This window comes from Phyllobates terribilis, unplaced genomic scaffold (genome assembly GCF_046119375.1).
Source record: "Phyllobates terribilis strain yellow unplaced genomic scaffold, ASM4611937v1 Scaffold_8__6_contigs__length_399053987, whole genome shotgun sequence".
Classification (NCBI taxonomy): domain Eukaryota; kingdom Metazoa; phylum Chordata; class Amphibia; order Anura; family Dendrobatidae; genus Phyllobates; species Phyllobates terribilis.
In genome coordinates, this window is record NW_027362768.1 from 287868173 (window position 1) to 287895809 (window position 27637).

At 41.9% G+C, this 27637-nt stretch overlaps 1 protein-coding gene across 2 annotated transcripts in view; it reads right to left on the reverse strand.

Annotated features, from left to right (window-relative positions):
• Positions 1-27637, reverse strand: part of PRKCD (protein kinase C delta) — a 76493-nt gene that overhangs the window by 28344 nt on the left and 20512 nt on the right. The window lies entirely within an intron of this gene.

Below are 27637 nucleotides of genomic sequence, written 5' to 3' on the forward strand. Positions count from 1 at the left end.
AAAAGGAAGTGAGGACCTGTCCCTACAGCCTAGGATTCTTCGTCATTTTAAAAGCCGCCTACGCAAAACAAATGACACCAATATACAATGGCTAAATACTACACTAATACAATATATATAACACCCCCATGTAGTGCCATCCTTACACTGCCATATATTGCCTCACCAATTGCCCATAACACTACCACACAGTGCATGAGAAATACTCCTGTGCCTACAGGAGACAGAGCACAGGGCTGGTGTAATTTACCAGGTGTACCATTATCGTTAGTGCTTTGCTCACCATGCAATGTGAGAGCGCCCTGCAAACTATTGTAAAGACCATAAAAGAAAATGTTTTTTTTCAGCTCCACTCTTAAGGTTTATTCACACATTGTGTCCCCCACTCCAAGTTTGCAACTTGGCCCTAAAATTAGGAAATACACAAGAAATTTAAATAATATCACCGGGGCACCACTACTGCAACGGCAGATCATCATTTTTTGTAACAATAGACAATGCTTGTTTAGCTACAATTTTTCACAGAACTTTCAGAAACCTATTTTTTTAGGGTCGGATTCAGTTCTCGAATGCAGAGGGGCCGATATATATTCAAACCCCACCACAAATTACACTTTTTTTTTTTTTTTTTTTTAAATGCACTTCCTATACAGTTATACAATAGTGTTTAATAAGATTGCTGACCCTTTTTTTCTCGTTACCAATCGGCTTAATTCTTTTTTTATATTGATAGATCGGGCGATTCTGAATGTGGCGATACCAAATATGTGTATGTGGTTTGTTTTTTTAAAATGGTTTTATTTTGAATGGGGAAAGGTGGGTGATTTAAACTTATATATTTTATTTTTTTAATATTTTTAAAAACTTTTTTTTTTTTTTTACACTTTTTGCTTACTTCAATAGTCTCCATAGGAGACTAGAATCTGCACTTGCCTGATCGGCTCTGCTACATAGAGGTGATGATCAGATCGCCTATATGTAGCAGATTTGCTCACTTGCTATGAGCGCCGACCACTGTGCGGTCCTCATAGCAATCTGGACATGACAACCACAGGGGTCTGCTGCAGACCCCAGGTTGTCATGCCAACCCATCGGTGACCTGAGATCATGCAACGGGGGTCACCGATGAGCGGGGTAAGTGACGCGCATCAGAGATTGACAGTGGCATTTAACTAGTTAACAGCCGCGGGTGGATTGCGATTCCACCCGCGGCTGTTGCGGGCACATGTCAGCTGTATAAATCAGCGGACATGTGCCCGGTTTAGTGCGGGCTCAGCGCCGGAGCCTGCGCTGAACAGGGGATGATGACGTGGTGCGTACTATTACGTACCACATCGGAAAGGGGTTAAAGAAAAAAACAACGTGTGAACATGGCCTAAGTAAATCGTATGAGACATGCCCAATCAATTCTATGGGTGCGTGCAAAAACAAATAAATAAAATTGGATGCCATATGGAGCCACAATATAGCATCTGACTTTTATAGATACATTGCAATTCTGTAACATAGGAACATAACAGTCTTAACTACTAATGGCCATATACTAATGGCCTAAATGCAGCGCCACACAGTTTTAACCCCTTCACGACCTTTGGATTTTCAGTTTTAATTTTTTTGCTCCCTTTCTTCCCAGACCCATAACTTTATTAGTCCGTCAATATGGCCGTGTGAGGGATTATTTTTACCGGACAAGTTCTACTTTTGAACGACACCATTGGTTTTACCATATCATGTACTGGAAAACAGGGGAAAAAATTCCAAGTGCGGTGAAATTGAAAAAAAAAAATGCTAAAACTGCCCTGCCATTGATTCTCCAGGCCTTTACAAGTTTGTAAATACTAAACAGGTAGAGGTTCTTGGTTTAACAAAAATGCTTATCTGCTATGAGCGCCGACCGCTGGGCAGTGTTCATAGCAGATGGCCATAACAACAGGGGTTTCCTGCAGACCCCAGGTTGTCATGCCAACCCATTGGTGACCCGCGATCATGTGACAGTCGCGTCGGTGGACGAGTCTTATGACGATATGACTTGCGTTCATTTGTGGAAAAAAAAAAAGAAAGAAATTTGGTGAAAATTTTGCAATTTTCAAACTTGGAATTTTCATGTTCTTAAACCATAGATTTATGTCACACAAAATAGTTAATAAATAACATTTCCCACCCCACATGTCTACTTTACATCACCACAATTTTTGAAACAAAAATGTTTTTTTGGTAGTAAGTTATAAAGGGTTAAAAGTGGACCAGCAATTTCTCATTTTTCAATACCTTTTTTTTTTTTAGGGACCACATCACATTTGAAGTGATTTTGAGGGGTCTATATGACAGAAAATACCCAAAAGTGACACCAATCCAAAAACTGTACCCCTCAAGGTGCTCAAAACCACATTCAAGAACTTTATTAACCCTTCACGTGCTTCACAGGGACAGAAGCAATGTGGAAGCAAAAAATAAACATTTAATTTTTTTTTTCCACAAGGGTAACAAGAGAAAATGGACCATATGTGTTATGCAATTTCTCCTGAGCATGCCGATACCCCATATGTGGGGGAAAACCACTGTTTGGGCGCATGACAGGGCCCGGAAGGGAAGGAGCGCCATTTGACTTTTTGAACGCAAAATTGGCTTGAATAGAGAGCGGACGGCATGTCACGATTGGAGAGCCCCTGATGTGCCTAAACAGTGGAAACCCCCCACAAGTGACACCATTTTTGGAAACTACACCCTCAAGGATTTTATCCAGGGGTATAGTGAGCATTTTGAACCCACAGGTACAACACAGAATTTGATAACATTGGGTCGTCCTATTGAAAAAGTAAATTTTTTTTCACAAATCTTGCTTTAGCCCCAAATTTCTCACTTTTGCTAGAGGTAACACCGAAAAGTGGACCCCACAATTTGTTATCCATTTTCTTATGAGCACGGGGATACCCAACATGTAGTCAAAAAATTCCTGTTTGAACAAAAGCCAGAGCTGGCAGCAGAAGGAGCAAAAAGAAAGGTTGTATACCTGCTCTGTGCTGAATGTTCTGGGGGCCAATAGTATATTCCATATGCCCGCTTAACAAAAAAAAGCCTAAACCTAATCTAACACTGTATTTTTTTATTTTTATATATTTTTTTTTTTTACTTTTGAAAAAAACTGTAAGCTTAAGGGCAGAGACAGACTGCTGTACAACTTGTGCAAGGATCGCATTGCACTGAACGGACTGGCCGGCACCTCGCCTGACCCCAGCGTGACAGCATGATGGATTTCTATGCAGCTGTCAAGGTCAGGTCAGGTCAGGAGAGGTGCCGGCAAGTATGAGGTTTATGATGCGATCCTCACACGAGAAATACGGCAGTCTGTCTCTGCCCTAGCCGTAACAAGCCTAGCAGCGTTAACTGCTTAACTGCAAAGAATGAAACAAATAAAAATTTAAAAAAAATGTAATTTGACAAGGGGGATGACAAGTGGCAGATTTTGGCGAGCACACTGCGCATGCACTTGCCATTTTCTTTCGTCATAACAAGGAGGACAGGGGCCAGGGGATCGCGGAGCCAGTACCTAAGGTATCGTGGGGATCTCTGTGACCCCATTTCTCTCCCCATTAATTTTAAATCTGACCTTTTTTTGATCGGTGTTAGTCGATGAATAACAGCAATCACGTGACAGAGAACCGTAAATACGGGCCCTGATAATGTTCTGCGGGATCTCAGCTACCTCTGGAGGGGGCAATACACTCATTTCTCAGTGCCGTTAAACAGCGGCGCTGAGAAATAAGTACCCATAACAACCGCCGTGAAAAGGATATTGATGTTTGACAGCAGCATTTAACATGTCAACAGCCGCAGGTGTCGGCTGTTAGGGGCACATGTCAGCTGATCAATCAGCTGTCGTGCTGGGAAAGGTGCGGGCTCATCGCCGGAGCCGGAGCCAAAGAGGGGGAGGAGACCTTGGACGTATCTAAATGTCTAAGGTTGTGAAGGGGTTAATGCCAGAGAACTAATTTGCATAAGAAAATATATCTTCTCCAGGAGGAAAACAGCAGACTATCTAGTGCCACTTATTCGCAATGTCTGACACTTGCAGGCCATATATATAGATTTTTTACTTGTGTTTTAATGTTTTTGGTATATATATATATATATATATATATATATATATATATATATATATATATATATATATATATATATATACACACACACACACGTGAACATACCAAAAACATTAAAACACAAGTAAGAAATCTAGTGGAAAGTCCACCGATTATAAATTCATCTACTTTAGAAACCTTTCAACATGATCATAAGAATAAATGAGAATCAAAATCCATATACCCACACAGGCTAATATTAGAGAATGTCTTCAGTGGCCAATATTGCACAAAACCCAGAATATTTTATGGGGGAAGACATACAAACGTCACATGCACCAGTGACAGTTTATACAATGCAAATAGGGCGCGATGATATGCATATAAATCACTGTGGTGTCACACACCAATGTAAGTTGAGGTTTGGGACAAACTCCTCTCCTCTAATGAAGGTGATAACAACACTGCAATAATCCTATTTGAACAATCATTGCCACCTTTGCAAAATGGATTCCAAACATGCAATACCACCAGCTAATATTAAATCAGACAAGCCTGTAGTCAGAAAGGTGTAGATGGGCCTTCATTGCCCAACGAATGTCGCCATTGGAACACATTAGTGGGAAAACCCGGATAATGATGACAATCTATAAAGTGCTAATAAATGTTTGTTATCCTAGCTGCATGTGTATTCAGAGGTTGTATACATGCCATATAACACGCACAGATCTATGAGGTATCAGATATGTGCAAGATCATTAGTGCCCCACATAACAATATGGCACAAAATGCAAGAAAAGCAACAGTGTGCCAAACAAATAGATGTCAATATGCAAATAAACAGGCACAACTAAAGGATATACAGTACAGACAAGACATAATTACACATGTGGTCAAAATTGTTGGTACCCCTCGTTTAATGAAAGAAAAACCCACAATGGTCACAGAAATAACTTTAATCCAACAAAAGTAATAATAAATTAAAAATCTATGAAAATGAACAAATGAAAGTCAGACATTGCTTTTCTGCTTCCACAGAATTTAAAAAAAAGAAATTAAACTCATGAAATAGGCCTGGACAGAAATGATGGTACCCCTGAAAATAATGTGACAAAAGGGACATGTTAAATTAAGTTGTGTCCAGTAATTAGCATCACAGGTGTCTACAATCTTATAATCAGTCAGTGGGCCTGTATATAGGGCTACAGATACTCAGTGTGCTGTTTGGTGACATGGTGTGTACCACACTCAACATGCACCAGAGGAAGCAAAGGAAAGAGTTGTCTCAGGAGATTAGAAAGAAAATTATAGACAAGCATGTTAAAGCTAAGTGCTCACGATGCAGAAATGCTGCATATTTTTTCTGCATCTCCCTGGCAGGAAAAACGCATGCGGATTTTACATGCGTTTTTCCTGCCAGGTAGAAGTGTTGGTCAAGCGTTTTTGCATGCATTTCTGCATGCGGGTTATCAAGCACTTTTCCAAGCGATTTTAGCATCACTTGGAAAAGTGCTTGACAACTTGGTCACACAATATAAATCCATGCAACCGGCATGGATTTATATAGTGTGACCAAGTTAATAGTTAAAAAAAAGAATAAAAATGGTAAAAAATAAAGATTATACTTACCTTCCGATGGCCCCCGTTGTTTTCTCTGCTCCGTATAGACTGTTGCATGGGTCACGGTGGTGTGAAAGGACCTGCGGTGATGTCATTGAGTCATGTGACAGGTCAACGACCGCCGACGTCAGCGGTCGCGTGACCGGTCACATAACTAAATGACGTCATGGCAGGTCCTTTCACATCACCGCGACCCATACAACAGACCAGACGGAGCAGAGAAAACAAAGGGGGCCATTGGAAGGAAAGTATAATCTTTATTTTTTATTTTAAAATTCTTTTTTTAACAGGTTCTATGGTACCTGAGTCTGGAGGAGAGTCTCCTCTTCTCCAGACCCGGGTACCATCCACACAGACTCACATAATATCCACATGTGTAAATGTGTTTACGCGGATATTATGCGTTTCAATGCAAGTCAATGGCGGCAATTACGCTGCGTGTCCGCAAAATGAATGGACATGCTGCATATTTTTCCGCAATGATAATCCGCAGCGGAAATTTCCGCAGCATGTGCAGAGCACATGCGGATCATCATTGGGGACCATGGGGCACGTATTACCAAGCGTTTTTGCTTTGGAAATTCCGCGGCAAAAACGCTTGAAAAACGCATAGTGGGCACACAGCCTAGAGGTAAAGGTTATAAGACAGCAGTTTGATGTTCCTGTGACTACAGTTGCACATATTATTCAGAAATTTAAGAGCCATGGGACTGAAGCCAACTTCCCTGGACGTGGCCGCAGGAGGAAAATTGATAACAAATCAAAGAGACGGATAATACGGATGGTAACAAAAGAGCCCATGATAACTGCTGAAGAGATTAAAGGTGAACTTCAAGCTCAAGGAACATCAGTGTCAGATCGCACCATCCGTCGTTGTTTGATCCAATGTGGTCTTCATGGGAGACTATCAAGGAGAACACCATTGTTGAAAAAAAAAATCAAAAAAAGCCAGACTGGAATTTACCAAAATACATGTTGACAAGCCACAAAGCTTCTGGGAGAATGTCCTATGGACAAATGAGACAAAAATGGAAGTTTTTGCCAAGGCACATCAGCTCTATGTTCACAGACTGAAAAATGAAGCATATCAATAAAAGAATACTGTCCCTACTGTGAAACATGGAGGAGGCTCTGTTATGTTCTGGGGCAGCTTGGCTGCATCTGGCACAGGGTGTCTTGAATCTGTGCAGGGTACAATGAAATCTCAAGACTATCAAGGGATTCTTGAGAGAAATATGCTGCCCAGTGTCAGAAAGCTTGGTCTCAGTCTCAGGTCATGGGTCTTGCAACAGGATAATGACCCAAAACACACAGCTAAACACACCCAAGAATGGCTAAGAGGAAAACACTGATCTATTCTGAAGTGGCCTTCTATGAGCCCTGACCTAAATCCTATTGAGCATCTTTGGAAAGTGCTGAAACATGCTGTCTGAAAAAGGCAACCTTCAAATACGAGACAACTGGAGCAGTTTGCTCATGAGGAGTGGGCCAAAATACCTGCCGAGAGGTGCAGAAGTCTCATTGACAGTTACAGGAATCGTTTGATTGCAGTGATTGCCTCAAAAGGTTGTTCAACAAAATATTAAGTTAAGAAGAAAACCATCATTTCTGTCCAGGCCTATTTCATGAGTTTCATTTTTTTTTTTTTTTAATGCTGTGGAAGCAGGGATGAAAAGCAATGACTGACTTTCATTTGTTCTTTTCAAAGATTTTTCATTTATTATTACTTTTGTCAGATTCAAGTTATTTCTGTTACCATTGTGGGTTTTTCTTTCATTAAACGAGGGGTACCAACAATTTTGACCACGTGTGTACCTAAGTAGGAGCTCCGGGAACCCACCACACCCCACGCACGTTTTGCACTTAAATGCTTTGTCCGAGGGTATTCTTACAAATATTGAGGTAAAAAAACCTCACAAAATACTGACTGTGTGCATGTGGCCTAATGAGCCAGCTTTCTACCTTTATCAGAGCAGCTTCTTTCATACATTTTACAACATGACCTCGGTGTCCTATGTAAATATCACACTTCCTAGGATGTAAATCACAAGAGCAAGTGTTGCACTAATTCTGACTCAGCAAAGAGCCCAGGAAGATTGCTGTCCAGCTGCTTTGTGAATACAGTAAAGCCCCCATACACGTTAGACCAATGTTGGCCAAACCCAACGATATCAATGGGTTCAGGCTGATGGTCTAATGAGGAGCTGGCCGACTGGTCATTAGAGATGTCAATTGTACGTGTCCAATTTTAGACTGCCAATCGGCTGGGATGGCTGTCAGTCAAACCATCGTTCAGCTGACAGCCGTCTAATGTGTATGGCCGGCTTTAGGCTAAGTTCCTACAATGAGTATTTGCTGCTACTTATTTTCGTTGCACAAATAAAGGAAACATCTTCTAGTTGCAGCAAAGTGGATGTGAAATCTCATGCCTACTTTTTATATTAAATAAAAAATAAATTAAAAACGCTGAATAAACAGACCCACGGTTCACTTTTGAGATCTGCAATACATCAATTCCTTTTTGTGATAAAAATGTGGTTTATTTGCAAATTTATGAATCTAATAAGAAAAAATTCAACTAAGTTTTTAGTGCATTTCCGCATCGGAAAGACCGTAAAAACGCATATAATCTGCACATGACTTTCAGAAACAAAGTTTCCAAAACAACGCAGTTTAATTTAAAACATGACATACCATACCAAAAGACAAAAATTGCAGCTGAAAAAATGCAATAAAAAAAAAAAAAAGTGTAAAAAAACGCATTCAAAAAAGCAAAAGAAAAAAGCACAAGTACGGTAACTCTTCTGCAACATCAAAAGCTCACCAAATACTCACCATGGGAAAGCAACCTAAAGAATGAGAACAGTCACAGTTGTAACAAAGTACAGTAAACACAGCAAAGATCCAAATCGATGGTAAAGTGGATCCTTAAAGAATTTGTCCAGGATTGAGGTTAAAGTTTTGCTAGTGCCGGGAGTTGGCGGGCGCATCACCGCAAGCATGCAATAAGAATTAATGCGGTCACATGTCGACTAGACGTGCGCGGAATTAAGTGAGGTCCGACACGTCTAGTCGGAATGTGGCCTCTGTGGGGAATCACAAAGAGTGACTACAGACTTGAGCCCCATGCATGTACCCTTTAAGATAGGCCAATACAATAGAGCACCTGCAAATGAGACCCAGCTACTGTGTCTGTGCCCGCCTATGACATTTCACATCAACATTTTAGCTACATTTTCTTTGTAAGTATGTGACTTTAAATGGGTGTATATTGCCCTCTGCTGGCGAAGCTCAGTTGTGTCTGGATATAGGCTATCCCCAGCAGGGGGCAGTAGACATATAATTATAAGTTGCCAATAAGTAAACTAATGCGGTTGTACTGTTAAATCAGACACAAATTTGTTGTGTGTGATTTTGTGGAGGAGGAAATACAAAAATAGCAATATCTTCACAGAAGAGAAAAAAAAAAAAAAAAAAAAAAAACACATTTTAATGCAAAGTTAGGCCATTTGCTTACCATTTAAGTAGTGCTCTTAACACAGCAAATAAAAGAACAAGAGAATAAAAAGTCTGGTAATTTGTATGACACTGTACATCAATCTGTTCCAGTTTTCAAGATCTCTGCTTGTAATCAATGACAGACACAGGTGATTACAGTTCTAGTCCAGTTGTGACATGAAATGACAAGTCATCCTACAGTCTCAAGCCTCTCCGTGACCCTGCGTCTTCTGGTTTCTTGGCCTCTGATGGCTACTGAACTATATTCTTTGTTGTCGCGCAGTTTAGTCATTTTTTTAATCTTTTCAGATCCCAGATGGTGAGCGATAGTCAATATTTGCTTTCTGGGTTTGCCGCCACTATGGTGTAATGGGGACAGATCCAATTATTTACATCTCAGGCTTAGCGCATAATGTCATAAGATCGATTGTAACCTGGAGAATCGCATGATGGAAATGTAAAGATACCTGAAATCTCAGTAGTTCGCATCGGGGCTCATCAGAATAAGGATTTTAAAAGGTAACAAAGGGAAATAGAGAACTGGTCAGAAAGCTCAAAGAGTAGAAAAACACAAAGAAGGGTCAGAAAGCTCAAAGAGTAGAAAAGCACGCAAAGAAGGGTCAGAAAGCTCAAAGAGTAGAAAAGCACGCAAAGAAGGGTCAGAAAGCTCAAAGAGCAGAAAAACACACAAAGAAGGGACTTGGTGACACAATCACGAGAAGATGGTTTTATTTAGCGCAGGTTCGGCCATGTTCACAATGTAGCAGAGGCTTCCTCCATACTTCTCTAATACTCCAATAGAAGCCTTAGACGTATGCCACGGCTTAGCCATACGGGAGCATAGGTTGCCCACCGATCACAATGTTACAGAATAGTACACACTGCAGTGTAAGTCTGGACACTTGATTGGCCTCCTGAATGTGAGCCTATGTTCACATTGCGCATGCTGAGCCTATCCAGAGTCTAATCTACAATGTGGACACAGCTGTTGGCAACGAAAGGCATGATGCAGAACATTGCCCGGTTGTACCTGTTTGGTTTTTTCAGCCAATTTTCCACGGAAAAAAAAAGGTGGAAAATATTAGTAAACAATCATGAACAAGCAAAAGAGGTATTGCCTCACAGACCCAATTACAATAAATGTAAGTAATTAATGGAATAATTAATTTGATTTCTTCTCTAAGGGCTCACTCACACAAGTATAGTTTACGACTTTTTACTATCAGTATGCAAAACGTCTAGCATACTGACAACATACTGCAAATCACGTCAATGCAGTAATTCTCCAATCGTCCGCATGATAAAGGAAACGCAGCATGCACGGCTTTGATTTTTATTTTATTTTTAAAACGCACCCATTGAGTTCAATGGGCAAGCTTCATCTGAAAAATGGATGTCAGACGTACACTATCCATACAGCATCTCTTTTTAATGGATCCATTGCCATTATTAAAGGGGTTTTCAGATTTTTTTTACCCTTGGTATAGTTTAAGAAAAACTAACAAAAACCTGTGCTTCACTCACCCTCCCCAGGACCAGTGCTGAGTCTCCACTGCTGCTCCCGGTTTCTGTTATCGTCTGCAGCCCTGTTGACGTGACTGCTCTGTGGCTCGTGCTGTCAAATCGAGTAGAGCCACTGAGCTCAGTTGGGTTGACGCAATGTCAGCGCTGCAGACAATAACAGACACCTGGGGCAGCGGTGGAGACTCACCTGGGAGGGCGAGTAAAGCACAATTTGTTTTTTTTATCTAACTGCAACCAAAGTACAGGGAGTTTTTCAAAATTGGATAACTCCTTTAACATAGGAAACTGTATTTTACCTTGCATGTTTTTTAATTAAAAAGGGTTGTTAATTACCTTCCTGTTCTGACCTAGGACAATCTCTCCCAGATCAGGTGGCGATTCTCTGGTTTCTACATCAACAGAGCAGCCCTTTCTCTTCCGCTCTTCTATTTAGTCGGGATGTCACTCCCTATGTTATGCTGATTGACAGCTGGCTCCCCGCAATTAGACAGTGGGGAGCCTGCTGTCAATCAATATGATGTCGGCCGTGACACCTTATCTACAAAGCAGAGTGGAAGAGAAGGAACTGCTCTGTCAACGTGACAGCATCGGGAGTAGAAAATTCGCCAGCAGGAGAGGTCCGTGACCGCTCTGAGCAGGAAAAGATTATCACAGAGCAGAACAGGCGGGTAGTTAAAAAAGAAAAGTCTTGGATAACCCCTTTAACTAAAACAGATGCCATGGAAAGGTCATATGGATGTAAAAAAAAGAAATAAATATACTGCCATAGGGATGGGATACAGAGATATACAGATGAAACGTCTTTCGTTTTTTTGGGGGGTGAAAAGAAAAAGATTTTACATTTCCTCATCTGAACAAAGCCCAAATACATCTAAATGTAGATATTTAGGTCAAACAACGGGCGACCCTGGTCATAGATTATCTACGATTCAGCCATGTGAAACTTAACCTTGAACATGTTAAACCGGCTTTCTGAACATTTTTCTTATCAAGAAGCAAGAATGTTGTAGACCCCAGCAAATGATACGAGCGGTATGAATGTGACACGTTAGCACATGAGGTTATATGACAGGTTAGCACTAATGTGTGTCAGGATTTCCACACTTCTCTTATCATTGCCCTGATAACACTAATCTCATCTAAAGGAAAAAGGTCAAGATCTGCCCTAATGTTCATCGTATGCCTGAACAGACTGGTATCTCCTCTGAGGGTTTCTCGATGTACGCCACTGTGTAGCCCCCCTGACATGAATCCCCCATAGCCACAAAATAATGTGAGGAGAACAGACAAGACACAGACAACAGAACTCTCCTCATCCCCTCTCCAAAAACTAAGATCCCACAACATTTAGCATGTAGATTTTTCACTTTTCGCAGTTAGCTGGCCATCGATGAAACATAACCCGCCTTGTATTAGTGTCTAGTATAAGGAAATTATCCGGAACGAGGGAGAAATCCACCAGAGTCGTATAAGAAAGAAATGAGCACAAATGTTTCCTGCCTCAGGGGACAACACATATTTGTTCAAAATGTCTTCTGAAATATGCCGCCGGGCACTATCAGAGGTATGCAGGTGACTAAAGACATGGATTGTTCTTTCACATTTGAAATGGCGAAATGCATCTCCTGAATTATATTAGGAAAATCACTGCAGTGATTACAAGGGATTTTCCAAAACTGGAAAACCTCTATCCCCTGCCTGCAATTAAATAAATAAAACTGTGCCTTAATCTCCCTCCCTGATCCAAGGCTGAGACTCTGCCACTGCTCCCAGTGTCTATTATTGTCTGCAGCGCTGACGTCAGGTCGACAGCGCTGCAACTAATCAGTGAGCTCAGTGACTCTGGGTAGCTTGTGTCATCAACCTGGGCGGAACTGCTGAACTTACTGATTAATTGTCTGCAGATCTGCAAACAATCAGTAAGTTCAGCGGCTCTGCCCAAGTTGATGACACAAGCCGCTTAGAATCACCGAGCTCACTGATTAGTTGCAGTGCTGTCGACATGTCAGCGCTGCAGACAATAACAGATAGCGGAAGCAGCAGCAAAGACTCAAAAGAAGAACCTGGGGATGGTGACTAAAGAACAATTTGATTGTTTGAAAAAAAAAAAAAAAAACTGCAGTCAAGTAACAAGAGATTTCAGAGATAGAAGAAATAGTGGAGCTGGATATGTAGTCGGGTATCTTTATACAGCAGAGCTGAGTGTGCAGACTGTTATCTTGGAACAACGGAGTTAAGAAGACAGGCACTTTGGCATAGCCAAGCTGTAAGTGCAGACAGCACCTTGAAAAAGCGGAGCCAGGTATGCAGGCAGGCACCTAGATGCAGCAGACACGTGTGTGCAGACAGTTTCTAATAACAGCTGAAGCAGAGCCAAGTATGTGGTCAGGAAGAGATGGGTTTGTGTCTGGAGGTAGACTTTGTAGAAACTGGAGCAGATCCCAGCGATAGCAGAGCTGGGTTGGTATTGTGGCTCAACGGTGATGGTAGCAAAGAAGGAACAAGAGCCCAGCGCCTGAGCCAGGACAGGCAAGTAACACTGTAGCATCTAGTCCACGGTACTGGTAAGTAAAGCAGGTTGGCTCATTTCTACCTGCCCTACCTTGTTGCATACACAGTATACAGATTTTGCCCCTATGGGACTTCGCCAGCAATGTTTTATACTGAGCCATCAGCTTTTTCGCTTTGTCTTTTTCATAGTATAGTTATAGTATCCTATCAGTAATTAGACATGTCCCTGGATTATGAGTAAAGTAGAATCAAGAGATACTGTTATCCAATAGATGAGGAGACTTTGTCATTTCCAAATAATGACAATTGGTGACTCAACTTTTCTCTCTCGCTCCACCCTGCAGCGCTCGCTGGAAAGGTCTGTCTTCCTTTGCCCGTAGTCTACACAGCGGGAATCTATAACCTGGATATTATACTGCGACTCATCCTGGACGTCTCCAACTCATGTACCAGTTCTTACAATTACTGGGCACTGTTATGTTACGCACCTTTATAACCGACTGCTCACAATGTGTACACGGCTGTTATCTGATGCTTTTATAACAGCAATATTCTTTACTGCCCTGATTTCTCGACCATTAGCATTGTGTAAAACAGCCAAATGAAAAACTAAAAAAAAAACAAATGTTTACTGCTTTTTACCACCCACTAATATATCTATCCAATAAAATGATGCCATGTATATAAAATTCAGACCTAATAGGTAAATCATGATGATGAACTAGAAGATTGACCTATAGGCTTGGGCTACATGGACACATTTTGTACAGCTCCAGTCCAAAAGATTGCATTAAATTTAGTCCGCTAGCAGGGTTGTGGAGTCGGAGTCAGTATAAAATGGACCGACTCAGATTCCTAAAATATATAATAAATTGGGTACAGTAGTTGAATGCAGTTTGTGGGGAATATTTTTTCATAAGAATTTGGGAAAGTTATGAAATGTCCTATAAAGGTCTGTCCTATTCCTGATCTAAGGGTCTAGACTTTTAGCTGAGATGAATCTGTGCTACAGTAAATTTATCACTTAAACATGAGCCATGTATGAGGGAGTCGGAGTTGGAGTCGGTGTCATGGAAATTAAGTGGGAGTCGGAGGTTTGGCTTACCAACTCCACAGCCCTGTCCGCTAGACTGTAGCTGGAAGCAGGAGAATGTAATCAAAGGACAGAATGTTTTATATGAAAGTCTTGATGAAACAGGTGCTGGAGTAAGATGCCCCAAATTCTCGGAGAAGCGTGCACCTCCTGATTAATTTGGAGCAGCTTTAAGTTACAGTGGCGCTGGAGTAAACTGATTAACCTCATATAAAAAGTTTAGTTGTTCTAATACAGGAATGTCAAACTTAAACACACAGGGGGCCAAAATGAAAAACTTTGACAAGGTTGCGGTCCAACCAGTATACAGAATAACGGGCCCCACATAGTGCTCCATACAGAATAACGGGCCCCACATAGTGCTCCATACAGAATAACGGGCCCACATAGTGCTCCATACAGAATAACGGGCCCACATAGTGCTCCATACAGAATAATGGCCCCACATAGTGCTCCATACAGAATATCGGGCCCCACATAGTCCTCCATACAGAATAATGGCCCCACATAGTTCTTCATACAGAATAACGGGCCCCACATAATCCTCCATACAGTATAACGGACCCCACATAGTCCTCCATACAGTATAATGGCCCCACATAGTGCTCCATACAGAATAACGGGCCCCACATAGTTCTCCATACAGAATAACGGGCCCCACATAGTGCTCCATACAGAATAACGGGCCCCACATAGTGCTCCATACAGAATAACGGGCCCCACATAGTCCTCCATACAGAATAACGGGCCCCACATAGTGCTCCATACAGAATAACGGGCCCCACATAGTGCTCCATACAGAATAACGGGCCCCACATAGTGCTCCATACAGAATAACGGGCCCCACATAGTGCTCCATACAGAATAACGGGCCCCACATAGTGCTCCATACAGAATAACGGGCCCCACATAGTGCTCCATACAGAATAACGGGCCCCACATAGTGCTCCATACAGAATAACGGGCCCCACATAGTGCTCCATACAGAATAACGGGCCCCACATAGTGCTCCATACAGAATAACGGACCCCACATAGTCCTCCATACAGTATAATGGCCCCACATAGTGCTCCATACAGAATAACAGGCCCCACATAGTGCTCCATACAGAATAACGGGCCCCACATAGTTCTCCATACAGAATAACGGGCCCCACATAGTCCTCCATACAGAATAACGGGCCCCACATAGTCCTCCATACAGAATAATGGCCCCACATAGTGCTCCATACAGAATAACGGGCCCCACATAGTCCTCCATACAGAATAATGGCCCCACATAGTTCTTCATACAGAATAACGGGCCCCACATAGTCCTCCATACAGTATAACGGACCCCACATAGTCCTCCATACAGTATAATGGCCCCACATAGTGCTCCATACAGAATAACGGGCCCCACATAGTGCTCCATACAGAATAACGGGCCCCACATAGTGCTCCATACAGAATAACGGGCCCCACATAGTGCTCCATACAGAATAACGGGCCCCACATAGTGCTCCATACAGAATAACGGGCCCCACATAGTGCTCCATACAGAATAACGGGCCCCACATAGTGCTCCATACAGAATAACGGGCCCCACATAGTGCTCCATACAGAATAACGGGCCCCACATAGTGCTCCATACAGAATAACGGGCCCCACATAGTGCTCCATACAGAATAACGGGCCCCACATAGTCCTCCATACAGTATAACGGACCCCACATAGTCCTCCATACAGTATAATGGCCCCACATAGTGCTCCATACAGAATAACGGGCCCCACATAGTGCTCCATACAGAATAACGGGCCCCACATAGTTCTCCATACAGAATAACGGGCCCCACATAGTCCTCCATACAGAATAACGGGCCCCACATAGTCCTCCATACAGAATAACGGGCCCCACATAGTCCTCCATACAGAATAACGGGCCCCACATAGTCCTCCATACAGAATAACGGGCCCCACATAGTGCTCCATACAGAATAACGGGCCCCACATAGTGCTCCATACAGAATAACGGGCCCCACATAGTGCTCCATACAGAATAACGGGCCCCACATAGTGCTCCATACAGAATAACGGGCCCCACATAGTGCTCCATACAGAATAACGGGCCCCACATAGTGCTCCATATAGAATAATGGGCCCCACATAGGGGTGGTGGTTCTGGTGTCGCGGGCCTAATAAAACTACCCTGCGGGCCAGATTTGGCCAACAGGCCAGAGTTAACATGTATGTTCTAGTAGGATTTTCCTAAGAACTTAGTTGCATTTTACAGCAAAAGCCATGATCCATAAACAGCTAACACCACAGCAAAGGGACCTCATCATTGTTGAAAGTGGTCAGGAGAAGGTGGAATGGAACTGTTCAAAATTTAGTGACTTTTTAAAAAGGTCGCAAGAACATCTGAAAAAGAAAAAAAAAACAAAAAAAAACAGGCGAGCACATATAAAAGATTTAAAAGAAGGCACAAATAGAAAAATGAACTAGGCACAAACAAAACAAAAAAAAAAGGCACAAAAGGCAATGCTGAATTGGGGCCCATGTCTTTTTTCAGACAAGCACAAAAATGTCGCGGTTTTGTGATGGTCTGAAAATGACTTAATCCAGTGTTAGTGCAACTTTTTTTTTTTTTATGCATGAAAAATATGTCTAACTAAAATACAAACAAAAAAGTTCCGCCAACTAACCACAATTGACTTCCATAGGCTTGACCCTACACTTACCGAAAAGAAACAATGAAGGTTTTTATTACATATACACAGAAGCGACAAATTGTCCTTCTATGTACTCTCCAAAAGAAAACACTGAAGTGAAAGTGACAACTAAAGGGTTATTCTCAAAAACATTTATGTAATAATACTACTAACAAGACCAAGCAAATAAAAATTCCCCACAGTGCATGAAATATTTTTCCGCTGACTCAGATATAAACAACTCATTTCAATGAGTTAAGAGAATTCCAGCCCTAGAGTTGTCTGTTTTGCCAAATGTAAAGAAAAGAATTTTCTTTTTTTCTGGCAACTTAAACATACTCATGGTAAAAGGTCCTTTCCAAACCTAAAAAGCACAAAAAGGACGACAAAAGTAACTTAAAGAGATTGTCCACTACTTTTACATTGATGGCCTATCCTATTTATTTGAATAGGAGGCGGATGTGCAGTACCAAGCCTTGCCACTACCAGAAGACAGCCAGCTTGGTCAGTGAGCACTTCCAGCTGCCGACAACGATAACAGCTGGTCGGCGGGGGTGCCAGGTGTCAGACTCCGGCCGATTAGAATTGGTTGGCCTATCCTTAGGATAGGGCATTGTGGACACACAGGGGTCTCCAGTAGGCATAATACTACTCCGATAACACAGGGTGAGGGTAAAACGGTGTGGCAATACTTTATTGAACCAAAGAGACAATAACACATAGAACTGTCCCAGCAAAATACCCAAGAGGGTGCAAAATTACAGAGTCTCACCCTTCTGCTGAGTTGCTGGGATTAAAGCAGCTGCGACTCCGGGGCTTACCCCACCAGTGGCCCACCGCTTTTGGCAAACACCCACAGAGAGGAGGTAACAACAAGCTTAGGAAGCTGACAGTCCATTGAGGTATGTGACCAGGTGACCAGAGGGTCCAAACCTGGCTTCTCCGAACATATCCATGGGTTTCAGGTGACCGGATGATCCCAACCTGGCTAACCCAAACAAATTCATGGGGTCAGGTGACCGGAGTGTCACAATCCAGCTCCCCCAAACGTATCCATGGGTTTAGTGATATTAAAAGGGAGCAGATCTGTGTTCTTCTAGCTGGGACCGTGGTCCCCTAAGCTGACATCCTGTAGAGTCACATCTGTGTCCCTCTCGATGGCGCCATGTTGTCCTAGCTGTTGCTCTGGCAATTCACGCTGATTCTTCTTGCAGAATGATAGAAATCCCTTTTTATATCGACATCTGTGACTCAGGTCATCCTCCAGAAGTCAGGGGGGAGGTGGGATGAATTAACTCTCCATGTTTGAGAATTTAATTGATCTGCATAGTTCGTCCTTCTCTGTTTTGCAGGTCAACAAGCCACAGGCCCACATAATGGTCAATTAACATATTTAGCAAACTTCCATTGTTCAATGACCCTGCGTCCCTGTCTTGCACAGTTAGCATGCAATAAATAGCAACTCAAGTGTCAACATTCAGGCTTATATTAATAATAGTCTGTTTCGTGACCAACCAAAGAAAAACAAATTCAACATAAAGATGATAGCATATGTCTACTGAATTTACGTCTGGATAATTTAGAATAAATGCTGTGTCCTCACAGCCATCAATGTAAAAGTAGTGGACAAGCTTCCTTAAACATTCACCTTTACACTATATACCGTCCTCTACATCCAAGAAGAGAATAAATGTAGAGGTGGCATTGTGTATCTTACTATATTCAATTCTATGGAATTTATGAAAACACCCAAGCAATCTTGCTTTTCCTTTATGGGAAAACCTTTTTGTATGCCCACTACCCATGTTTATAGTGTTTTACCATTGACAGTCCATTAGGCTTTCTTTACACTTGAGGTGTAAGTACTTTCAGAGCAAGGCATCCGGAACTGCCGGAGCCGTACCCCTTGTTGCAGGGGGAAGACATACTGCAAGCAGAGGAGTCATGTGAAAGGGAAGCAGGGGGTGTGTCGAGAGAGAGAGCTGGGAGGTCAGGTGTCAGAGGGACTCCTGGGGAGGCGAGAGAGAGGGAGAGACGAGGACGTTTGCGCGGGAAAGAGGAGCCGAGTCCTGCGGAGCAGAGCAGTGTGAGAGGGTCCAGGCTCCTGGCTACAGGATTTTGAGCAAGGGATCCGAGTGCAGTAGACCAGAGGAGTCAAGCTGACTGTAGAGAGAAGAGACGCAAGGTCCGTGGAGCGGAGTACGTGAGGTGCCATGTTATGGACTAGGGGCTCAGCGGGTAAAACCGGAGACCGCCCGCTGCTGCCAGAAGACGGAGCATTGTTTGAGTGGGGAAGCCTGAAGACAGCGTCACCAGCACCAGCTGGCAACTGCCTTGTAGAGGATACAAGTCAGTTAAGTGAAAAAAACTGTCGTTTGTTACCGGTTTGACTCTGCTACATCTAGTTCAACTGTAAACTGTCAGTTACAGACTAATACCTGCTATTTCCCCATATTTTCCCCTGTTACTCCCTGCGTGGAGATTCATCTTGTTATCATAAACTTTCCCTGTTTATTAACCCTGTATTGGCTGCTCTGTGCTTCTGTGTCACTGCATCTAAAGTACCTGTGTTACATAGACAAATGCATAAATATATCAAATCTGTATTCCCATCGCACAGCGGGATTGCCTAGATTGTTAGCGTTTTAAGTAGATTATTAGGTCTCTATAGGTTTTCAGGTAATGAATGCATATTGGAAATCTTCTACTCACAGATAGCAAATAATGATATATAGCACAAATCTATGGAAATATCTCTGTCAAAACATACACAAGCATTCTAGAAATTATACCTTCATTGGCTAACAGAAAGACTATTCTAGTTTGCCAATATATCGCTCCTATAATACTTTTGTCTTTACCTAAAAAGGTACTAGAAGAGATAGAAGGTAAACACAAAATAGGGGTTACATAACCACAAAACTTTTTTGACCACGTATTCAACACTGAAAAAAAAATGCATCAAGAACGCACAGGATTTTGTAATGAAATTTTTTGATCTTAATCTTTTTTTTAGGTTTCCCCTGTAAAAACCTTATGGCTAAAAACTGCATTATAAAAGCGTAGTACAAAATGCAGGTATTCCTGATACAGTTTTGGATCACACGGTGAATGTATTCTAGATCAGAAAGCTGCATAACTTTACAACATGCCATGCTTGGGCTTTAATGGCATATAATCAGACGAATAACCAATGTCTAATTAGACAGCTGTGAAACATGGACAGAGTAAGGATTGAGATGCTCAGACTGGCCAACAGGTCTCATGAGACTGACAAGTTTGGGTCACAAGTATATATATGAGGCTACCATGATCAGGTAAGAGAACCCGCAGCCAGTCCATGAATCATGATCTGTACTCAGACCGTGCTTCACATATGGATGAATGAGGCTTTAAATTGTAACAATCTAAACATTACAAGTATTAAAAAGAAAAATGGCGCTGGTTGCTTATCATTAGAACCCAAGTCCTGATTTCCTCTTTGTTCCCACAAACATAATTAGTTTTAATGGAGCGGCGGTGAAGCATGCACGCTGCCACTCCATTTAAAGATCTTTAGGTCGTCACTTAAGGTGGACCCATCTCCAGAAGTAGTTGGAACCTAGTAAACTAATAAGACAAAGATTTAAGCGTTCATGTCTTTTATTGAGCACAATGAGTAAACATCCATAATTCAGCAAGTGAAACAAGTGACCCTTTGAATTTAATAACCTGTAGACACCCCCATCCCACTTTTATCAGCAATCACCTCCACTAAACATTTCTGTGGCTGCAAATAAGAATGGAATAAAGTGAGAAGGAATTTTTAACCATTACTTTCTGCAAATGGGTTTCAATTCATAAACAGCATGGCTGTTCAAAAGGTAAGAAGTGTTCTAATCATCCATTTTGACATGGACTTCCAAAGAAAGTACACGAACCTTATCAGGTCCAAGAGATCTACATAACCATGTATGCAGCTTGTACTGAAAAATTTGGTGACAGACCCACTTTAAAATATGGAAAGAAAAAAGTTGCTACAAATCCAATTATTTTTGAATATAATTGTCTTAGTGAAGCATCAGTGGGATTGCCTTTCCTTCTCTTTCAAATTAATAGGGTCCTAATAGCTCCAGGCTGTGAGAGGTCACTTTTCCTGGGCATCATTGCGATTGGATCCTTAAAGGAGACAAATTATCAAAAACCCAATACAGCATCTGCCGCCAAGAAGTAACTATTAATTCAGAAGGACATGGCAGTCTGATCTGTGAGAATCAGAACCACACATCCAAACTCTCGCCACCTCCAGCTGAAAAATATTTCCATAATTAGTCCTTTCCTAAACCCTCAATCTACTAAACTGCTTGAGCATGCCCTCATCATCTCCTGCCTCGAATACTGCAACATCCTCCTCTGTGGCCTACCTGCTAACACTTATACCTCTCCAGTCCATCCTTAACTCTGCTGCCCGACTAGTTCATCTCTTTCCTCGCTACTCCGCCACTTCCCACCTTTGCAAATCCCTTCACTGGCCCCCAATTCCCCAGCGTATCCAGTTCAAACTACTAACACTGACCTACAAAGCCATCCATAACATCTCTCCTCTGTACATCTCTGAACTAATCTCCCAATATATTCCCTCACCTAATCTCCGGTCCTCCCAAGACCTCCTTCTCTCCTCCACACTTAGTCGTTCCTTACCCAATCACCTCCAAGACTTTTTTTTGAGTATCCCCCATCCACTGGAATTCTGTGCCTCAACACGTCTGATTATCCACCACATTCGGATCCTTCAGACAGAATATGAAAACCCATCTCTTCAAGAAAGCTTATAGCCTGCCATGACCCCGCTACCTCCTCAACAACACCGGAGCTACTGCAACCCCCCCAACCTACTTTCTCCTTCCCCACCATCCCGTAGAATGTAAGCCCGCAAGGGCAGGGTCCTCTTCCCTCTGTACCAGTCTATCATTGAAAGTTATTTTACTGTAAGAGATATCTGTATTTTGTACGTAATCTCTTCTCACGTACTGCACCATGGAATCAATGGCGCGATATAAATAAATAATAATAGTCTTTACTTCGGTCCACTGATCAGAATGGGACAGTTTACTTTTCAGAACAGAGGCAACTTTGTAAGTATAATCAGTCTGCCTGAAAATGAATTACCGTATTTGAAGGACCACACCAAGAGCTCACAGACCCCCGTTGCTAATGATGTGCCATTATCATAAATGCATAATTTGGGAAAACCTTTTGAACACAAATATTTCACTGTATTTCAGCAATCACACAATAGATTAGAATCTGTTCTCTGCAATAGCCGAACAGTTTAGGGAGCGTGCACAACAGTCCGCAGAGTTTCCTCTCCGTCTAAGTTGAAGGCAATTAGCCGAGATTTTCCTTCCTGGATTGTCCTCCAAGGATATACTTGGACACAAAGCCGGAAGCTCTAAAGTAAATGAGTTCACAAGTAGATGTGACCAAGTTTATGACATGTGGAAGAGATGAGAAAGTATTTCACATGACTAAGAGAAACCATGAGGTCACTGTCAGATAATACAAGGACATCCGGAGGTATTGACTATGATACCGGAGAGAAGCAACCTATAAAAACCACAGTAAAACCAAAACTTGCTATGAGTCACCAAAATAAAAAAATTCTAGGTTTCAAAACTAAAGTCGGCAGAGTATAAAAGGAAACTGCGTAAATGCTGCATTTTTTTCACAGCTTTTTTTTTTTGTGTGCAGAAACTCTGCTGTGTTTAACAATTCAAGCAAAGTGGATGCGATTTCATAAAAACTCAAGAGCTCTGTGTATTTAAAGACGCTCTTGAATTTTGTGTTTTTTCTTTACAAGCTTCTAGGGACCCGAAATAACCCATGTTTGGAAAAAAAAAAAAAAAAAAAAAACACACAATGAGAGAAGACTGGTTTCACATATTTTGTTGAGGACACCTGCAGAAAACAAGCGGATAAATAGGAGCAAAAAAAATGTAAAAAAAAATGCAGCATTTACACTACACGTGAACATGACCTTTGTGTATATTCTGCATCTAAAATCTACATTTATTGCATGCAGACATCATGCATTTTGATACGGATTTGTGAATTCAACCAGTCTATGCACTACAAAAGACAAAAGCTGTAGGTTGCGATCAGATTGCAGATGAATTTCCACTGAGCAGGTTTCTGCAGCGTGTGGATGAGAAAAAACAATCTCATACTTTAAAAAGGGGTTGTGCAATGTTCTATCTTCAGGAGCACACTGCTCCCCAGCCTCTCGACTTGTAGCTTACAAGGAGGCAGTGCACTCCTGAAAAGTGACAGTGCGCTCGCTAATACTGCATGCAGAGACGGCTTTGCCTCTGAAACATCAGATGTGAACAGGGTCACCAAAATTGGCCAGATCCAGCCAGCTTCATAGCAGTGCTTGCAAGCTCTATAGCACACAGCTTGTAAGTGCTGCGCTCCTTGCTTAGGCAGTCACCTTATACAGACTGCAGAGGTGGCCAGTAACAGAGACAACAAGCAATAACAATTAAAAAGTCCTCTCTGTTCTCGAGAATGGAGGGATTTTTAAGAGAGACAAGATTGCTTGTTTTTACATGCACATTGCAATTTTACCCATTTAAGAAGATGAGACAACCCCTAATATGCTTCTGATTTTTTGAGACCGAAAATCTGCAGTATACCTATATGATAAGGTAACATCCCATGAGCTGCTACAGTATAGAAACCATACTATAAGATCACAAAATAGCTGGTTGTAAAAGTACTATGCATTTATAATATGACAACCAATAAATACATCCCTTTGTTATGTCAACCATGATGCTGGATACATTTTCCTCGCTTTCCTACAACCCTATCAAATCTTTTGATCTACGTTGTATGCAGCTTTATCTCGCAGGACAGGATTTAGCACTAGTTATTGCCTCATATGTTAAAATAAAAAGTTTATGCAAAGAAAAAAAAAAGCGTCCAGGAGTCTTAAGATTTCAAAGTCCAAGTGTCTGACGAAAAGGAGAGTTGTAATAAATAACCAATTCATTAATGTAGTGGAGAGAGTGAAACGCATGGAGAGAAATGTAAGAGCAGTCTGGTTATAGTCATGGCCTGTTAGAACCCTCCTATTTGTTTTTTTTCATTGTGTGTTTTGCGGTCACGTGACCATCTGCCTTTATATTCCAGCTCCGCCCTTTTGGCTGTGCTGGACTCCAGTGTTTGACTGTTTCTCTAGCCAGGTGCTTCGGTGCCTTTCTCTGTCAGTTCGCTTGGTCTTTCTGGGACCTCTAGTACCTTTTTGTCAGTTTGTCTTTTTGTGTTCTGCAACAACTTCTCTGTTAGGAGGTGTCCCATTTTTGTTCCAGTCCTTAGTTCTTTTAGGGACCCCTCCCCTTATGCTATAGGTCTTCGTTCAGACTAGCCGAGGACTAAGGCGGGTCTGTTCGCAAGGAACAGGCTGCCCGCTACATCGTAGGGATTCAGCTTAGTCTTACTGTAGGGACAGCTTTCCCCTATCTTTCCTTAGTACATGTTGCAGATCATAACATGGCCTCCAGATGATACACACCATTGTCTAATACAGCACATAGGCCAACTACGGACAACTGCACAAATATGTAAAGAAATATTATAAATTCCCCAATTCATTATAGGATCGGCCCCAGCAAAGATTACTCTATGTGGCGGTAGTGGATTGGCCTGTCCTGTGATCTCACATCACTGGCGAGAAATACCAGATTACGATTTGGTCTGCGAGTACTCAATAGGTAAATGGGCACATTTATTATCCTATTACCATTTTTTGTTTTCCATAAATTTATGAAAACTACTTTTCTACAAACATGTGACGTAACAAAAAAAAAATAAAAAACAATTTTTTTGCCCCTGTATTTCATACATGCCAACATCCTTCAATTCTGTGGGCAAAATTAAGCGAAGTGGATCACAAAGGGGAAGTCTTTATGACAAAGTGGGAGGTTTGGGAACATCTTTGGCACCAGAGATTACAAGTGGGAATAATCTTCTTTTGCACGATGCATTTCTAAGGCCAGCTTAATATACCTGACATTCACGAACCAAATACGGATGGGCTGAGAGTTTCCTGACCAGAACTCGACACATATGAAGCTGATGAGTTTGGGTCAGGAGTCTCGTGGCTAGTCCCACACATTATGGATCTTACTCGGATGTGTAAACCAAGCTTATTGTGGTGCACGTATATCGGTCATGGGGATACCGCGACTGAGAGGGGTCAGCAGATAGAGGCGTCTAGTTACACAAACCCATGCACGCATTAGATTTCCTTCACCTTACTAAAAAAAAAACAGTGTAGGTTTTCCTTGCTCTGTCATTGCAAGGGTTAATCAGTTCTGTCTATCTCCTGGAGCTCTCCATCCTGAATTGTCTCAGCTGTTTGGTGTTGGCCACTCCGCAGGTATATATGCTCACCTCTTGCACTAGGGAATTGCTGGTGATGGTTTACAACTTCCTGGTTTGATGTTGAAGGAGTGGTCTGAATTAGTGGCAGTCGGTTGGTGTTGTTTCAAGAGATATCTGTGTGGATTTGGTATTGTGTGTGTTTATCCTAATCCTTTACCCATTTGATTTGTCCCTCCTACTGTTCCCTTGATTACCAGTCGGTTGTTTTGTGAGTGTATTTGTATGATTGTAGTTTTCTTTTATCCCTGTCTGTTAGGTTTGTGTTATTCTATACACCTTACCTCCCTTATACCTTCCTAGGTGGGGGAAGAAACATATCAGCGTGTATACAGGAGCACAGCAAGGTATGAGACCCCAGCATCTCCACCATCAGGGGTAATCTGGGGAACATGGATTGTCTAGGGTTCTTCTAGCTTGAGGGACAAGGAAGGACCCCATTGCCCTGGTAAATCCTGCTACAGTATTGTGACAATACCTTTAACTGCCATACCCGCTGATGAATGAACAAGCCCCTCCTGAGATTGTATGGGATGTGTTGAAATAGGAATATAATGAGTCATCACATCTGCGCAGCAGGTAATGCCACACTTTACCAAGAATCCCAGACACTGTGCATGTTACCCAAAACTGAGATCTCAACAGTTTGACTGGGTTGGCATCAAAATCCTGCAACAATTTACAGTACAATGGCAGTGGATAGTTTTAAAAGGAATCTGTCAGTAGGATCAACCCTTGTAAGCCGTCTATATGGGCACACAATTCATAGGAAGCTGAATAAAATGATACCTTGATATCTGAGATCTGATGTTTTATTCCAAAGAAATCCATGTTTTTCTTAATATGCAAATGACAGGTTAAGATCTATGGGCCGGACATAGATCTGTATGAGAATCTGCCTCCAGAGATTATTTTAAATGAAAGGGGGCGTTACCAGTACGAGACATGTAATGACTGACAGTCTGCTCTCCTGATCTACATGTCTCACACTGGTAACGTCTCTTTTCATGTAAAATAGATCTCAACCGAGAATCTGCCTCCAGAGCTTATGTCCGGCCCATAGATCTTAACAGCTCATTTACATATTAAGAAAAACATGGATTTCTCTGGAATAAGACATCAGAGCGCAGATATCAAGGTATCATGTTATTCCGCTTCCTATGACCTACATGATGGCTTAGGAGGGTCGATCCCGTGACAGATTTCCTTTAACAAATCCCCAGCAGATTAATTTATTTTTTCGACAGCAATTACATAGTTTTACGCAAGTCCATTTCAGATAAATGGGTCGGTCTCAGAAAAGTCTACAACAAATCTGCTGTGTGTGACTACTATGGGATTTTCATCAGCTACTGCCATATTTGTGACCAGGCTACCCTCTCCCGGGCACATTTGTGCTATATACCTCTGTAAATTGCCATTAGGCTGAGGTAAATCGAACGTATGACAAATTATCCGATTTTAAAAATGTTATCTGTACAGCACTACTGAATTGGTCAGTGCGCTGTCCAATTCTTACTTCGGCAGCACAGGTCTGTACAGTACAATTGTCTGAATGAGCCCCTAAGCGTTAAATCATTCAATTTTGCCTATTATGGGCTTATAGGGGATTTATATTCCAGCAGTGCCTCTCACACTGCGAGGGGGCCCCCTGGTGAGACAATTGTTGGCTGGATGTACTTTTGTCAGAAGTGATCATATGCTGTGCAGATTTTTTTTGGGCTGCATGAATCTCTGGATTGGTAACATATTTGCATGCTTATTATACTGGAATCAGGAGACAATAGAAAAATGCTGAAATTATTAACTTTAGCGAGGGATCAACAGATTGTGAGGCCCAAGCATCACTATAATCTGTCCGATGGAGCCCCAGTAGATTAATCAGTCTGGACAGAAGACAATCTGACGTTTTTCAATACATGTCAAATTTTTTTTGATATGTACTCTACTACTAACCGCGGCCAAGACTGAACCCATCATGTGACCTGGACCACTTTGGATCATGTGCCATATATTGCTCACATGATGATAAAGTAAACTTTAAAGCGTACCTATCGTTTCAGGTAACTGTTCAGACTAAGGTGTTGTGTGTGTACATTATTCCTGACCATTGTAGGACTTATATCATACATTTTTCACCAGATTTCCCCCTCTGCCCTCTCTAATTTTCAGCCCTCCCTGAGCTGGTACATGGAGACT